Source organism: Schistocerca cancellata, chromosome 2 (genome assembly GCF_023864275.1).
Source record: "Schistocerca cancellata isolate TAMUIC-IGC-003103 chromosome 2, iqSchCanc2.1, whole genome shotgun sequence".
In the NCBI taxonomy this organism is placed as follows: Eukaryota; Metazoa; Arthropoda; class Insecta; order Orthoptera; family Acrididae; genus Schistocerca; species Schistocerca cancellata.
In genome coordinates this window covers 991,004,424-991,021,838 of record NC_064627.1, presented here as the reverse complement: position 1 = coordinate 991,021,838, position 17,415 = coordinate 991,004,424, and positions in this window count along the sequence as shown.

The following is a 17,415-nucleotide window of genomic DNA, read 5'->3' as shown; positions in this document are numbered from 1 at the left end:
TTTGGCAACGTTACGTAGCGCTCTATATGAAAATCACTAGCTGTGCTGTGTGCAGTCTGTGGCTAGTTTGCATTGTTGTCTGCCATTGTAGTGTTGGGCAGCGGCAGATGGATGTGAACAGCGCGTAGCGTTGCGCAGTTGGAGGTGAGCCGCCAGCAGTGGTGGATGTGGGGAGAGAGATGGCGGAAGTTTTGAAATTGAACTGCTATATGTATTATGATTATTAAGGTAAATACAGTGTTTGTTCTCTATTAAAATCTTTCATTTGCTAACTATCCCTATCAATAGTTAGTGACTTCCGTAGTTTGAATCTTTTATTTAGCTGGCAGTAGTGGCGCTCGCTGTATTGCAGTAGTTCGAGTAATGAAGATTTTTGTGAGGTAAGTTATTTGTGAAAGGTATAGTTTAATGTTACTCAGGGCCATTCTTTTGCAGGGATCTTTGATAGTCAGATTGCGTTGCGCTAAGAATATTGTGTGTCAGGTTAAGCACAGTCGTGTATAAATTGTTCTAAGGGAACGTTTCATATGTCGACCCTGCCAGGATACCTCACTGGAATCTTCTGATTTTTTCTTGTAGTTTGTGTATTTAGTGTAGCTTTTGTTTATTGCTAGCGCGTAATTGTAGAGAGAATCTCCTTTGTAGTTGCAGTCTTTCATTGTTGTACTGTAAAACAGTTGTGGCATGCATGTAGATTTGCACCAAGTATTTCGCAGCTACGCTTGCAATTAACTACATATTATTTTCAGTGCTATGTTAATGTGTTCTCTTATTTTTGCTATTCAAATTGTGCTTTTCTGTGTTATCGTGTGAAATATTGTGACAATAATGGCGTGTGAAAAACGTAACACTAGGCTCCAAAGTAAACTGAGAAATAATAGTGACGACGAGCGTAGCTTATCAGCACCACTGGGTAGTGAATTAACAGACATTCGAAGTAGTAATTTGGTAATTGTGCATAGGGAAATGGAGCGGGCGGCAAACAATGGCGTAGACGGTGAAACAATTAGTGAACAGGGAAGCATTATCGATCGATCGGTCGGCAACAGCTCGCCCCAGGAATCCGAAATGACAGAACACAATATTGCAAATACTGTAGACTTAGGTTTTGGGTCCTCACCGTTTTCTCAAATGAGTCAAGACACATTTTCTGCTTGTCAAAATGTGAATGTTGCCGGTGATAATGCACTGCCAAAAATCATAGAGAAACAGATTCCAGACACTAATACATTATTATTGCAATTAATGCAAAAAATGGAACAAAATCAGAGACAAACACAGCAAAAGCTGCAAAAGTTAGACACAATGGAACATAATCTTCAAAAGTTATACACAATGGAACAAAATCTTCGGAAGTTAGACACCACACTTGAACAAACACGTGAAGATTTAACTACTGAGTTACATAACATTGAATCGAAATGTCAAAAAGTCTGTAATGACGTAAAAACACAAATTTGTGAGCATTTTCAGCCTATTTTTTCGCGGCATGAAAATGCATTACAGAATCACGAAGCAGCCATAAAAGAGCTGCAAACCATTGTTCATGAAAATCATGAGACCTTGTGGGCTAAAATTGACTCAGTTGCATCTACCGATTCGGTTACGCAACTGGCAAAAACTCAGGAAAACTTAAAGAACACAGTAGATTCGATTTCAACACAAATGGACACTCTGAAACTTGGTTCAGAAAAACACACTGAGGAAATGTGTTCACTATCTGAGAAAGTAGTTGAACTTACGGATCAGCTAAATAATTTATCTACGAAGGTAGATGATAATCTGAATGACACAAAGCCGGTAGTCTTTAATAACACAGAAGAGTGCGAACAAATTAGGAAACTGAAACAAAATCAAAATCAAATCAATACACAGTACAAAAGAGAAATCCGGGAAGTACAAGATCAGCTGACACAGGTAATACAAGAATTACGTATTTCAGAGGACACTCGCGCCCCAATACGGGAAGAGGAACTTAGAAATACGGAAAAGCCACAAAATAATAACACAGGGCATTTCGGAAATTATGAAAGGAATTGGCAAGGTGCACCGAATTTTGAGAGGGAACCGCCGACACGACGTAACAATGACCGAAATGCTACTCGCCGACAAGATTATTTTGACTATAAGCTGTTCATTACTACACGTAAATTCAAAACGTTGAAGAATTCTGCCAATGACATTCATCCACAAGCGTGGCTCCATCAATTCTCTCATTGTTTTCCTCCCAACTGGTCATTAGAGCACAGATTAGAATTTATGTGTGGCTATTTAGAGAATGAACCAGCTGTAAGAATGCGATCGGTCATTCACGATTGCCACAGTGAAGGAGAATTTTACCATGCCTTCCTCTCAGCATATTGGTCACAAGCTACACAAGACCGAGCAAAACATACCATCATAATGATGAAACATTTCGAACAACCTGAATTTTCCAGTCTTGTGAAATATTTTGAAGACATGTTGCACAAGAATCAGTACCTGTCAAACCCATACAGCCCCTCAGAACTCATCCGCATTTGCTTAATCAAACTGCCTGAACATTTACGACACATATTATTTTAGCAGGACGTTGCAAAGACGACATTGAAGCTTTTCAGGGACTGTGACAAGAATTAGAAATTGACACAGACAGTCGCGGGGTGCGAAAACAGGAAAACAATCACTACAGGTCACATCCGTCACAATTCCGTGACGACAGAAACGATAACTGGACACGACAAGGCTATTCTCACCACACAACTCGTGACCAAAACAGACACCACCCGTATGACAACCGTTGGCAGAGTAGTAATAATTACAGGGAAAGATCACCTCTCCACGGTAATGACTATCACAGAGACAATCAGAGAAACAGACAATATGGGAACCAAAATAATTATTATCAAGGGAGACAGAATAACTTTAGACGCAATGGTCCAGCGCGCAGTTACGATTCAGGGAGAAATTCTCCACTACGTGACCGACAAGAAAGAAACTATCGAATCTACCGACATGACGACAGACGATATGATCGAAACGACAGACCTGAATTGCATCAGAACTGGCGAGATTCAAACAGAGCAGAGTACTCTCGTCACGATGAATTTGTAGAAGTTAGGTCTCCAAATCCCAATAACGACGCGCGCCAACAAAGAGACAATAGGCAATGACACACCGCTGGCAGCCACAAAACGTACCTATGAAACTGACGACACAGCTGCCGTAGCTAGTAATTACGTAAAAATGGAAGACATTAGGGACATCTTACTCCAGGAACACGACGTAACACGTAACAACATTGCATATCCTGTGATTCACATTACTGTAAATGACGTAAAATTTATGGCAGTACTTGACTCTGGCAGTCCCATTTCAGTAATTAGTGAAACAGCTTTTAGCAAATGCAACAAATCGAACGATTGCCCCACACTTCCGTTACGTAAGATTAAATTACAAGGTGCAATCTTTGGAAAAAGTGTAGATGTACGCCAACAAACCCATTTAGAATTCTTTTGCCAAAGCCACAGCTTCTCTATGAACTTTCTTATTGTTCCATTATTGTCGACGGAAATTATACTGGGAGTAGACTTTTTGAATGAATATAAAGCAATCTTAAGCTTTCACGATGCTGAAATAAGTTTAGAGAAAGAAGGTAAGTCAATAGCTTTGAAATTTGAAGATTGGCTCTCAAACTATGACGAGGAAATTAATCGGCTTTTCCTTCTGTTAGACAACAGTTCGGAATTTTCTATGGAACTAGACACTAACAATCACTCTGCAAGTACTGACAGGAATGATATCGACGGCATATTTGAAACTAATGAGTTAATTCAGAATATAATTCAAACAATTGAGAATTGTAATGACACTGATAGGCAGGACCTTTTTGAGGTTTTACAAGCACATTCCACAGTTTTTACTCACAAAACAGGAACAATCAAGGGATTTCAATACCAATTTCGTGTTCGTGAGCATACTAAATTTTGTGTTAGACCATACGTAATTCCAGCACATTATAGGGACCGTGTTAGAACAGAAATACAATCTATGCTTGATGAGGGCATTATTGAGCCTGCAGTAAGCTCATACAATAATCCATTACATGTTGTTGAGAAGAAAAATGGATCGATCAGGCTTGTCTTAGATTCGAGACAAATCAATACTATCATTATTCCTGAAACAGACAGGCCGCAAACGTTGGAAGAACTTCTTCAAAATTTTAATGGTGTAGAAGTGTTGTCTTCCATTGATCTCAGATCCAGCTTTTATCAGATCGAACTTCATCCACAATGTAGAAAATACACAGCTTTCCTTTGTTTCGGCGTTTGTTATCAGTTTCGGAAACTTCCTTTTGGTTTGAACATTTCTTCAGCAGCATTCATTCGCGGGCTGAATTCCATATTACCTGAGTTCTTAAAACGTCACATCACCTTATATGTGGACGATATTCTAATAGCAGAAGCTTCATGGGAACAACATAACCGCATCCTCAACAGTTTGTTACGTATGTTTGCAGAATCTGGAATTACAGTTAACTTGGAAAAGTCTGAATTCGGTAGGTCAAAGGTGAAGTTTTTGGGACATATTATTTCTTCTGAAGGCATTCAGCCGGATCCTGAAAAGTTAGAAGCAATCAGAGCCATCCCAGTTCCATCCACAAAAAAACAAGTCCGCAGTTTTCTAGGTCTCGTAAATTTTTACCGTCGTTTTCTGAATATGCATATTCTAGTTACACCAAAACTTTGTTCTCTCACTGGAAAAAATACTATTTGGAACTGGGACGAACAAGCACAGTTGGAATTCAATTCTTTGAAAGAAGCGTTACTTCACGCGCCAATACTAGCTCATCCAGATCTGTCACAAGATTTCTGCCTTAGCACGGATTCTTCCAAAGTTGGTCTTGGTGCCCATTTATTTCAAGAAGCCATAGAAGATGACATTACTGTTCAGAAAACCATTGCTTTTGCTAGCCGAGTGCTAACAAAATCTGAAAAAAATTATTCCGTTACTGAATTAGAAGCTTTAGCTATCGTTTGGGCATTTAACAAATTCCGTTTCTTTCTTTCTGGTAAGCACGTAAAAGTATACAGTGATCATCGTGCATTACAATTTCTTATGTCTTCAAAATTAAATCATGATAGGTTAAAACGTTGGGCATTGTTTCTGCAAGAATTCCGCTTCACAATAGTCTACATTCCCGGCAAGGAGAACATTATTGCGGACGCGCTGTCACGCGCACCAGCTGGGCTTGAGAAAAGTAGCACAGAAGGCAACCTCGAGAAAAATTTCAGTATTCTTTACATTCAGAAAGTCGCCTTTGAAAACTTCATCACCACATCTTTAAAGGACATTGCTCATGAACAAGATAAAGATCCGATTTGGAAAGACATCAAAAGTAAATGGGATGAAAAGACACACACTCAGATTCGGCATTATTACCTGGTTAGAAACAACATACTCTTCAAACGCTGCACTGTTGATGACAAGCTATGGGTACTTTGCATTCCAGACGATTTTGTTAATGAGCTCATTTGGTACATTCATTTCAGCTACGCACATTTTGGCCCACGAAAATGTTATCATATTCTTCGAACGACTTGTTATTTTAACAATATGGAAAAGCGAATTCGAAGAGTCTTGTCTATTTGTAAACTTTGTCAAAAGGCGAAACCATCTACTATCTCACATTGTGCTCTGTTGTTTCCTATTATTCCTTCTAAATTAAAAGAATTTGCTGCTGTTCATCTCTTGGGACCCCTTGTCAGAACATCGAATGGATTTTCGTACGTTCTAGTCGCTGTTGAACTTACTTCAAAATTTGTTTCTTTCACTCCGTTACGTAAAGCCACTGGACGGTCTGTATCCAACGCCTTTGTTAAAAATTTCTTACGTGAAGTTGGACACGTTAGTAAAGTCATTTCAGATAACGGACCACAATTCAGATCTGCTGTTTGGTCACGCATGCTTCGGAACCATAAAATCAAACCTGTTTTTATTTCATTGTACTTACCACATTGTAACCCATCTGAACGGATTATGAAAGAAATCAATAAGCTTTGCAGACTTTATTGTCACAGAAAGCATCAGCATTGGGACAGATATTTACACTTATTTCAAAATGTGCTGAATGAAATGCCTCATGATTCCACTGCTTTACCACCTACTCTTGTACTGAAGAATGAAGAACCACCGAACAGAATCAGAGAGCTTGTACCTTTCCCGAATACACATAAACTTCGACACAAAGACATAATTGATTTGGCTCTTAAAAATATAAAATCTGCAGCAGACAAAAGGTAAAGCAAATGCAAAGAAATTATATATTGGTCAGAAAGTTCTCATTAAAGCTCATTCATTGTCACATAAGAAGAAACACTTGAGTCACAAATTTTTTCTAGTTTATAATGGACCTTACAGAATCCGACGTATACCACATGATAATTGCGTTGAAGTTGAAACTCTGCGTACTAGGAAGAGTAAAGGTTTACACCACATTTCACATGTAAAACCGTTTATTGAAAGATAATCTGCTTTTTAACTTTGTCTTTGACATAAAACGTTTCACTTCACGTTACTAGTATGCTCTAGAAACTGTTACCACGCAACAATGTTTAAAGTTAAATATCCAGTCAAGAACCAAGAGAACTTATTCAAACAGAAATTACGAATGCATTGTTATTGCGAACAGACGACACAGTGTTATTGTGTGTGTACATTCTTGCTTGTTAGTTGCACGATTACGTAACGACTATAAGGCTTACATACTTAGAACATATACTGCTAACGAGATTTTAATGCAATATTTTGGTTTACTTGGAAATACATTTGGTATTTAAAGTACTTTCTGTGAGATTAAAGATGACTTAGTATTTGGTTTCTTTGACAGCTACACGGTTATATTACGACACTACTAATGAGTGACAATTTACAATGTTGGTTTTGCGGTGTATCTGTTTTATATCTGCACAGTTTTTCTGAATTCTTCTGGAAAGCAAAACATGTTTTATTAGTAACTTTTGTGGTATAGCTACAAGGAGACAGCCTTTTCCATAGCACAACAATACGTTACAGCACAGTACTTTCATCATCACAACAATAAGCGTAATAACTAAGATATCTGTACGCACAGCATGTCACTTTTGTTTATCATGAGGTAAGTACATTGGCTTCTGCAGAACTTAGCTTTCAGAGGAAAATAACTACGACACTTCCACAGAGATTATCTTACAACAAGATGCACATTTAGCGCTACAGGACACGCATTTGAGTGCTTAATTTTATACTTAAACCATTTATTTTTCAAGATTTTTGAAATACAAAGAAAGTTTTCTGTGATACATTTCATTCCATTGCTGTAATCTGTAACACCTGAGGGTATAATTACATTAATCCTCAGGGGGGTACACGCCTGTTTTGTGTACCATGTGTTTGGCAAGCACAAGGAGCCCTAGCTAATATGGTATTTGCTTATACAACTTTACACATCGGTACCATATTTCTCTAACACAAATTACACAGCTATCTGATCATTTAACTGAGAGAGACAAACTTTTTTATTACGTCAGTGACACATGTTTACGCAATTACAGAGTTGGATTACTTCACACTTACGAAATTGTATTTTGTCTGTACTGTGTGAACTCTTCATATTTTTTCGGAACCCTTGTGATACTATGAGAGCTTTGAATGATGTATTTGGTATGAGATCATGATTTTTAAAGTACGTTTGAGGCAGATGACACTATTGAAATGAGCAGAGAATATTTTTTATGGTTTGAGATTATTGCAGAAAGCTACGACTTTTTTTAGATTTGACTGAGGTGTTATGATGTTATTTTTATGACGATGATGTGTATTATGCTGTTGAGGTATGTTTATGTCAATAAGATGATGCTACGATATATGAGGAATGTGATTACGTGTTTATATGTATATGAATAATGAATAGAAGTTAGGGACTCTTGACTTGTGAAAAAGGATGTTGGAAACCAATAATCGTACTTTAAGAGTTGTGAAATTTGTGTAAATGCGTGAATGTATCACAATGCCGGCGAAAATTTTTTTGGACACTGTTATATTCATAGGATTTTGTTTCTACACATTTGCAACGTAAATTCTCGACCTGTGAAATTTTTATATGAGACTGTCACTGTAGCGGAAACTGCTGTCGTAAATATTTCCATAAGAAAGTTAAGTGGCCACCTGCACGTGCGTCGTGGGCACACAACTGTGTCAGACACCTGGAGAACAAGCCATTAGGGTGTGCCTTTCCGGAAGCATAGGTAGAAAAAAAAAAATAAGGGAGGCCATTACCCTCGCTATTGACATTTCCTTGTTGAAAGCATACTGTGGAGCTCGTAATTTATGATATTTACTAAAATGCCTAATGAAATGATTAGAAACATTTTACATCTATTGTCTTTGTAGTTGAGAGATTGCTCATTTTGTTTAATATCTGGTTTCCAGCTGTGTTGCAGCATTAGTTTTATAAAATAAACTTAGATGCATTTGCTAATGTGAACACTTTCTGTCAACAGATCTATTAAATAATTATTTTATGATCCATATTCTTCGAAAAAGGAGCTCTTGGAAAGGAAAGAACAATAAGAAGGGACTAGTAACAGTAACTGGACACATAATTTTCTTTTCAAGTACTTGGTAATTTCTTTTGTAGAATAAGTTGTGGTGCACCACTTTAATTACATAGACATTAAGATGTGAATATACATTTCCCTTATCTGCATTGTTGTTTTTACTATAATATTTTTTCTGCTTGAGCTATGTCATGTTTAGGTATAAGTTGCTGCTGTTTGCCAGGCATAGTGTTATTGAATTTGACTTTGTATTATTCTGTTAAGCCAGTTTTACTAATGATTTATTTTTATTATTTGCTGCACATTGCCTTAGATTAGTTGTAATATTACAATTGCTTTGTTAATTTCTTAATGCTGCTTGCTTCGCAAATCTGCGTTTTTTTTCATTGCCGTTTATATTAATTGTTCTATGTGATGCTGCATTGCCTCGTCCCTTGGTATATATATCTGAGCTCAGTAGATTTAAGTTAGCTTAAGAGGGGTAGACTATATAAGAAACTAACTATGATGACTTGGAAGAAATGTATTGAGAAGCTATATGAAAACGGTTTGGGCAACAAAAAAAAGGATACTGTACAGTGGAGAAAAACTATTTTTGACAGAGGATGTGGACAGAATACAGAAAGCAGTCTTAAATAGGACTTTTGGGAATAATGATGAACGAAGGGAGATCTCCATGCAAAATACTGCAGTAAAACAAACCCTGTCCTTTCCTTTTGTGTCATCCCTCTATATGTTTGTGTACCCTTATGTATTTGTGTTTTTCCTGTCTTTATGTGTTTAGCTGATGAGAGCTATGTTGTAGACATTTTCTAATACCCTGTTATTTACTTTGTAAAGATGTTTAGACATTATTTATACTGTTTGGTTGCTCACATGTGAAAGTGATGTTTCAAACGTTCTTCTGATCTTTTATGTATTTACTTATGTCATAATTCCTGTAACACTGATGTATATGTTAGTTCAATTCTTTTGTAAAGCCCATATTACTACAAATGTTATCTGTATTGTTATGTTTTAATGATGTATTTTGTACCTTTGTAATTGTATTCTCATGTTATAATATTGTAATTGACACCAGTTAATCAAATTAAGTAACTTGTAAGTTCCATTTCACTGCACACATTTCTGTTGGTCATAGTATATGGACAATATGTGAGAAGTAGGGACTGATAGTGTTTGCACGTGTGTTAATAATTCAGCAAGGGACTGGATAACAGCATTGCTGGTTCTAAGGACAATTCAAAAAACTTTGTGAGTGCACGAGTGGTGGTTATGGACTTGCTCTATTATCCGCAAGACTCTTCAATGGTGATTGTGCACCTGCACACTCACAACGGATGGCTGCTAGCCATCTCTACAAGGACTACAGTGGGTCTACACCTTTGATGACTCACCAATACCATTATTTCTACAAGGACTGCAGTGGGTCTACACCTCTGGTGGCCCACCAATACCGTAATCTCTACCAGGACTACAGTGGGTCTGCTCTGTGATGACCTACCTACCAATATTCTTCAGAACTTCGAATAACTCTGCTGTGGGTTTGCTCCATTGTGGCCCATTACCTGTCTGCATGTCAAGAGTCAGCACAGTCTTTCCATTGGAAGGACAACACTACTTCTTCACGACTGCATGGAAATCCACTACTTCCGTGTGCATTGTCTTTTACTGCTCAGACTTTGAAAAAAAAAACACTGAAATTTTACTGTGATGAACAATCTGGACTGTCTTTATGGACTGTGAGAAAATTTTAGCTTTTGACCAACATTGTATAAATAAGTGTGTGCATTTGATATCTTTGTTATTGTAATTATGAAAATTTTTTTCAAATCATTATTGGCCACTGCCCAAAAATATTTTGTAAAATTTTTTTGTGGGGAGCATGGGGGCTATGTAAGTAGGCTGTTTATGTTTTCTCTATGTAAGTAGGCTGTTTATGTTTTCTTTATGTAAGTAGGCTGTTTATGTTTTCTTATTGGCAACGTTACGTAGCGCTCTATATGAAAATCACTAGCTGTGCTGTGTGCAGTCTGTGGCTAGTTTGCTTTGTTGTCTGCCATTGTAGTGTTGGGCAGTGGCAGCTGGATGTGAACAGCGCGTAGCGTTGCACAGTTGGAGGTGAGCCGCCAGCAGTGGTGGATGTGGGGAGAGAGATGGCGGAAGTTTTGAAATTGAACTGCTATATATATTATGATTATTAAGGTAAATACAGTGTTTGTTCTCTATTAAAATCTTTCATTTGCTAACTATCCCTATCAGTAGTTAGTGACTTCCATAGTTTGAATCTTTTATTTAGCTGGCAGTAGTTCGAGTAATGAAGATTTTTGTGAGGTAAGTTATTTGTGAAAGGTATAGTTTAATGTTACTCAGGGCCATTCTTTTGCAGGGATCTTTGATAGTCAGATTACGTTGCGCTAAGAATATTGTGTGTCAGGTTAAGCACAGTTGTGTATAAATTGTTCTAAGGGGACGTTTCATATGTCGACCCTGCCAGGATACCTCACTGGAATCTTCTGATTTTTTCTTGTAGTTTGTGTATTTAGTGTAGCTTTTGTTTATTGCTAGCGCGTAATTGTAGAGAGAATCTCCTTTGTAGGGGACGTTTCACTGAGAAGCACAGGGCAACCAGGAAGTCACACCCAAAGACATTCCTGAGAGACAAGAAAAGAGAGCACATTGCCTTGTAAAGCCTAACTGTTAAGGAAACAAATCATTTGTTAAGTGTCGGATGTCAAAGAAAACTGCAGAAAATGTACATCAAATGATTGTTGTTTGTGCTCATTACGTGATGGTTACCAGTAAAGGCACCCAACAAATGTGTGTAAGCTTTTTTAAAATAATAAATGATAATTTGTGAAAAAGCTTATTGATTTCTGTTGATTTCATAATAGAATTTCCAGCACTTCAAAGAATAGATTCATTAGTAGTAACAATACTCCACTGACACAGCATAATAAAGAGAAAGATATTTAGGTCATTAGTGACCCAGCTGTAGTTCTAGGTAAGTCGAAACATCAGCAGCTCTAGTATTAAATGGTTGATTGTCAGTGCTAAGCACGAGTTACTTCCCACCAGTCGAATTAAGCAAAGGGAGCTGGAGTATTACACTGACAGGCTTAGAAACATGCAACACCATTTCTAATATCACTGCATCAAACTGCACTCTACATCTTGGAAGTGGTTGAGTTGTGCATGTACATCATGGCACATACAGCATGGGTGATTTAATTGGAGACTTGAAATGGACAGTACCAGTTTTCCAGTTACCCCTAAATGTCAACACACTGAAAACTGAAATAAGAATGCCTGAGCATGTAATAGATTTTCTAAAGGAAAATTCAATAGGACCACTGCTAGATTTCTCAAAGGAACGAATTCTCCAAAAAGATCTGAATAAATTTATGAGCAAGCTCATTAAGTGAATATATTCCCAGTTAGCACAAATAAATCGATTGCAATACTGAGGCGAATTGAGTTCTCAACAACAAACTGACAGTCTATGAGTTCTTACCTACAATCAGTCCAGGATATAAAATTGTGGAAACACAAAGCAACGTGATTTATTTCTCAGTTGCTATTCAGATATTAGACCATAAGCTGAGGATTGTGGACCAGAGCGATTAGCTCATCGATATTCATGGTAAAGACATCGTTATACTCCTTCATTTGAAGCTGGCTGGGTGTACGGTATAAAATCAGCACACACGGCCAGCAGCACCTCACATTACAACTGAAACACAATATGTTAACACCAAAGAACCGTCAGTTCCTTAAATCACTATGTTTGAAACTGCAGAAGAACAATGTATCACTCAACAAAGCCGCTCTAGTCGAGTATGATGAATGAATCGTTTGTCAGAAGAACTTCTTCTTACACAAACATTTTGCTTCAGAAACTCTCGATAACAATGATCAGATCCTCAATGTGATCCAACACCAGGATGCTTTGACTCGTCCAAGCAATAAATTCAAATAACTGGAAGGTAAATTCACAAAAAGAGGATGGGACTTCCATGACAGCATCTCATCTCACAGATAATGCATTCACCTCCCTTTTTCAGGAAATAAGATACGAGCCAAATGGTGTTGAAACTGATTGCAGTAGCAATGTAGGTATCACATCAACCCTAAAAACACTTTTCAGAGTCAAAGTCAGACTTGAACAGTTTCGAAAATCAGGATGGTCTGTAGAAAAACCACCCTCAGACAACGAAAACAAACGATTTGGTGCATACACACCTCTTAAAATGCCAATGGGTTACTCTGATAATACGAGGAGGAATTATTTAATGCGAAGCAGGAACTCATATAAGTAAGAAGTGAAATGGATGGTAATACATATATCCAAGGTGCTAATGGAGAAGAGAAAAATATTGTTTCTCATGTCTGTGCAACCAATGAAGGACAACTTTTAAAAATACTTGTATCTAGGATTCAGCCGCCTTTAAATTTCATAACTTGAGAGCCTCTACTCCCAAGGTCTTCAAGACAACAATAGATCGTTAAGACATCAGTTGAATCAGAATCACCTCCATTTATCATTCTTGCATTTCAAACCAGTAGGAAAGTGAACCTCAAGCACGATTTGAGCGAATCCTACAAGTGTAATTTAGCAAACATCTGAGTATACTTAAATGCCGAATTTTACCTATATGACAGCAAATCACTTAATAATTTATACAGCCTGCTTTTCATATGTGCACTAGATTTCATTATACATGCTATGAGAGTGAAGAGAATGAGGCATGTATGCTCAGTCCAAGGGTATTTAAGGAGATAGCTCCAATTGCCTTCATAGACTGTTCAAAACAGAATGAGTCAGTGAAGGGTGATAATGTTGACGTTTGCACTGAATTCGAATCCTCTGAAAACTTCTCAGAAAACACACCAGCATTCACATTAACACTACATAGTCAGATCATCAGCTATAGCCCACATACCAGAATTGTGTGGAGACTTGCATTAATTAATAGTTTTAGCATAACAACTAAACCATTTCATGATGGAACTTCAAACTGGTAAAATTGTATTCGACATACAAGGCTCTTTATTATCATGAACATTCCGTATTTGAAAACATTTTATTTTTCTCCTTCATGAACGAGGGACGAGTTATCACAATATTTTCAACAATTGTTGCTCCAAGCAATCCAGAGCCATCAAAATGAGTGGGAGTACGTCAGGGTGAGTCGATGTTATCATGGTATCAATTGGGAAGAAGACAGAACGGTTTTTAAAGGTCTGGTGACATTATTTCGAAATTTCAGTCACACATAGTCAATTCTTTAAATGAAAAAAGTAGAAATCTTTATGGATACATAACATTTACAAGAATGCTTGTGTTAGAGGACTACAAAGATATGGATTTAAGCTTAGGGCTTGTGTGACTGATGAGCTACTGCTGAAGTCTTATTATTCCATTTTTTTACAGCCACCTCATGTATGCAGTACTGCTATGGGGCAATTCCTCTGGAGTGAAAAGAAATTTTATCTGACAGAAGGAATCCATTAGGTGCATTGCTGGAGTAAGAAACCTTGTATTATGCAGGGAATACCTTGAAGAACTAAAAATATTGATAATTGGGTCCCTGTTTATTTGCAGAATTTAAGGTATACCATCTATGCAATATAGCATGAGCTAGAGTCTTGAATAGGGTGTCAGCCATATGTCCATCGATTTCATGCAACAATGTGGAGTAATCCTGTGGAGTTGCGTTAGCCTACCAAACTGCCTATCCATTAGAAGAAACCATAACAAAACTCTACGATTCATGCTGTGCATTGATAGAAGTGGAAATGCATGAATCAACTTTGCCAGTTGTGGACACAGAACTATCATCTTATTTAAGTTTATTTATATACAGAGCTATTTGTAAATGTTTATGGTTTTTAAAAAGTTGAAGAGCTAAATGTGTGTTATTTATTTCTCTATAAAATCCCCCACATCCTAATGTAAACAAATAGTTACCATCATGACCAATAAGAGGAAACAATCTCACCTCTAAGGTCTTGTTGTAAGTGACTGGTCTTGCAATGACGATGCTGGAAACTGGAAGAAGAAGAATGGATCATTACTTCCTGACAACATATGTGTTTTAATTGTTGGGCAAAGACTTTCAGTAGCCAAGATCACATAAATTAGTCTTTATTGTTGACAATCAGTTTCGACAGTTGTAACGATCATCTTCTGGTCTGTAACGAAACTGATTGTCCACAATAAAGAATAATTTATGAAATCTTGGCTACTGTAAGTTTTTTTCGCCAAGTAAAACATAGATCATCTTTTAAGTTCTCAGTAGAAGAAAATTCAGTTTAATTATTGGACCTTCAGATTGCACGAAGATTAACCTTGGTGTAACATTCTTAACACATCCTTAAGGGATTCGCTTAGAGCATGCATGTATTTTTTTCAAAAATTCTGTTTCAGCCAAAATATTAGCTATTGCAGGAGATTTTGCAAGGAGTAACATATGAGATAGTCAGCGAAAGAAATGATATTCCACCACCTGAATTAAAGTCAAACATTTTATATTGTAGTGGAAAACCAGGATGAGACCCAGAAATATTCCTCCTTTTGCCGCCATATGCAAGTCTATATGTTTCATCTGAGCCAGACATACTTATGGACCCCAAAACAGTTGGTACAGGATGATACGAACCTTATTATCCCTTTCAAAGAGAACTACCTGAATATAAACTATATTTACAAAGCACATGTAGAAACCGACATGTCATTCAATGAATTCATTACCACATGCGGACATTGCTGGAATAACTCCCAGTGTGTCTTTCTTATCACAGATAAAACTAGGAAATTAATTGAGGGTCGATATAGACGAAACTTTGATGAGATTCCACACAAGAGGCAGTGTACCAAAACGTAGCTGCATAAGTATGCTGTAGACCAGGGATCCCCAAACTATTTTGGACAAGTGACCCCTTTTCCAAAATGAAATGTTACCTCAGACCCCCATGGCCAAATTACCTACTTTTAAGATCAACCCCCTAATTCATAATGGTCCGCTGCTACAGAGAGTTATTTTTCATTTTGACTTAGGTCAATAGAAGAAGACAGAGTGAGAATTAGCAATGCTTTAAGTTAGCAGACTATTAGGAATCTTTAGTTTTTTCCTATTAATACAAAATATCTCTGTCCTAACGTACCAATAGGAAAACTTTGCACTTGGTTAAGTGAGTAAAGTTGACTTCATTTTCTATCAAAATAATAAAATACTAAAATATCAGGAACATGTTTGGACTTGATCATGAATTCATTCATGTTAAATCGCGTAAGCGTCAAATAGAGAGGAAGTCAAAACGCGCCTGAAAGATGTACGCTCGAACTCATTATCTTGCACAAACTTGTCCACACAGACTTGCCAAGTTTTTCATCTTGTACGGACTTGAGACTTTACATTACTACAACAACGCTATTTCCTACAAAAATATTAATTATTTTTAGTACACGTAACACAACATAAACACTACAGTACCTACCTATCTTGAAAGTTTTAAATAAGAACTTATGTTAATTTAATAGGGGTCGATTTTTAGACCTCGTCGACCCCCAAAATCAGTTTTCGTTTATGTCGACCTGTGGGGCGGCGAGTGAGTAAGCAAATTGCTTGTGAAATAAAGTTTGTTATTTAAATGTGGGAAAAACACTGCATTTCCCGGCTTTTAGAATGTTGTATAATTCTGTCTTTCGCCGTTCTCAACACTGGCTCTCTCTCTACTTTTTAGCACCCAGAAAGTGATTTAACGAAACGTGGAGCCTGTAATGAGAGTTCCTAGTGCCCACTTAACCTGAGAATATTATTATAGCTGCAGCTTATAGCTCTGAAGAAGTAGGAGATTGTTCGGGATTTCTAATCAAAAACAATTTTCCAAAATAGTTGAGTATATTCTGAAATTCACTGATAACATCACAATTATCCCAACAGCCTAACAAACAGAGCAGTTCAGAGTCTAATTCACTGATGCAACTATAAATGTCCGAATTGAATGTCAAAAGAATGCTCGCCAAAATTTGATGAGAAAATCTCATCAAACGCCATGCTAAAATGATTGGTAGAATGTCTGTCCCGCGACGGCACGTGAAAATATAACAACACGCAAACTGAAGCTAGATAATGAAAATCATTCCAAAAATAATCCTTCATTTGAAATGTTTTCACAGTTACGCGTATACATCGTAACTCAATACGGCACCCGAGGCAGTTTGTAGCAGCGCTACCGTAGCGAAGCGACTCCCGACACAGCTGACGTGCTATTCAGCGTCTGGAGAGAACTGGGGCCTTTCTTACTCGCGCAGTGCTCTTATATATATAGCCTCGGTGCGGACGGCTAAGAGAACGCCGGCTCTAACTTGGCTCTCACGACTGGCCGCTGGGCTAGTAACGCACCACTTCAAGTTACATAATAATTTATAGCTTCTTTTGCTGATGGCTTATGAAGCTGTTAATTTAATCGTGCATTTAGCACGCAGGTAAGTATTTATAATAAAATTATGACGTGGCTAAGTTAAATATCTTGGGCGAGAGAAATAATTAAGTTACGCTGCACGCAGTAGATGAGCTCTGAACTGGTCCTTTTGAGATCCGCTATTGCTATAATTTTATAGGTATTCAAAAGAAACTTTTCACATCTTCATAGTCATAGCGGACCTCCAACCTATTTAAATCTAAACATCCTAGCCTTATTTATTAGCCTACTTAATCTATCTTGCTTCCTTCAGTTTTGAGATGAAAACCAGAAAATCATGAATTTCCACTAAAGTCTTAACCTGTGAAATCCAAAGTACTGTTTTTATTAAATCATTATGAAAGATGAGTCT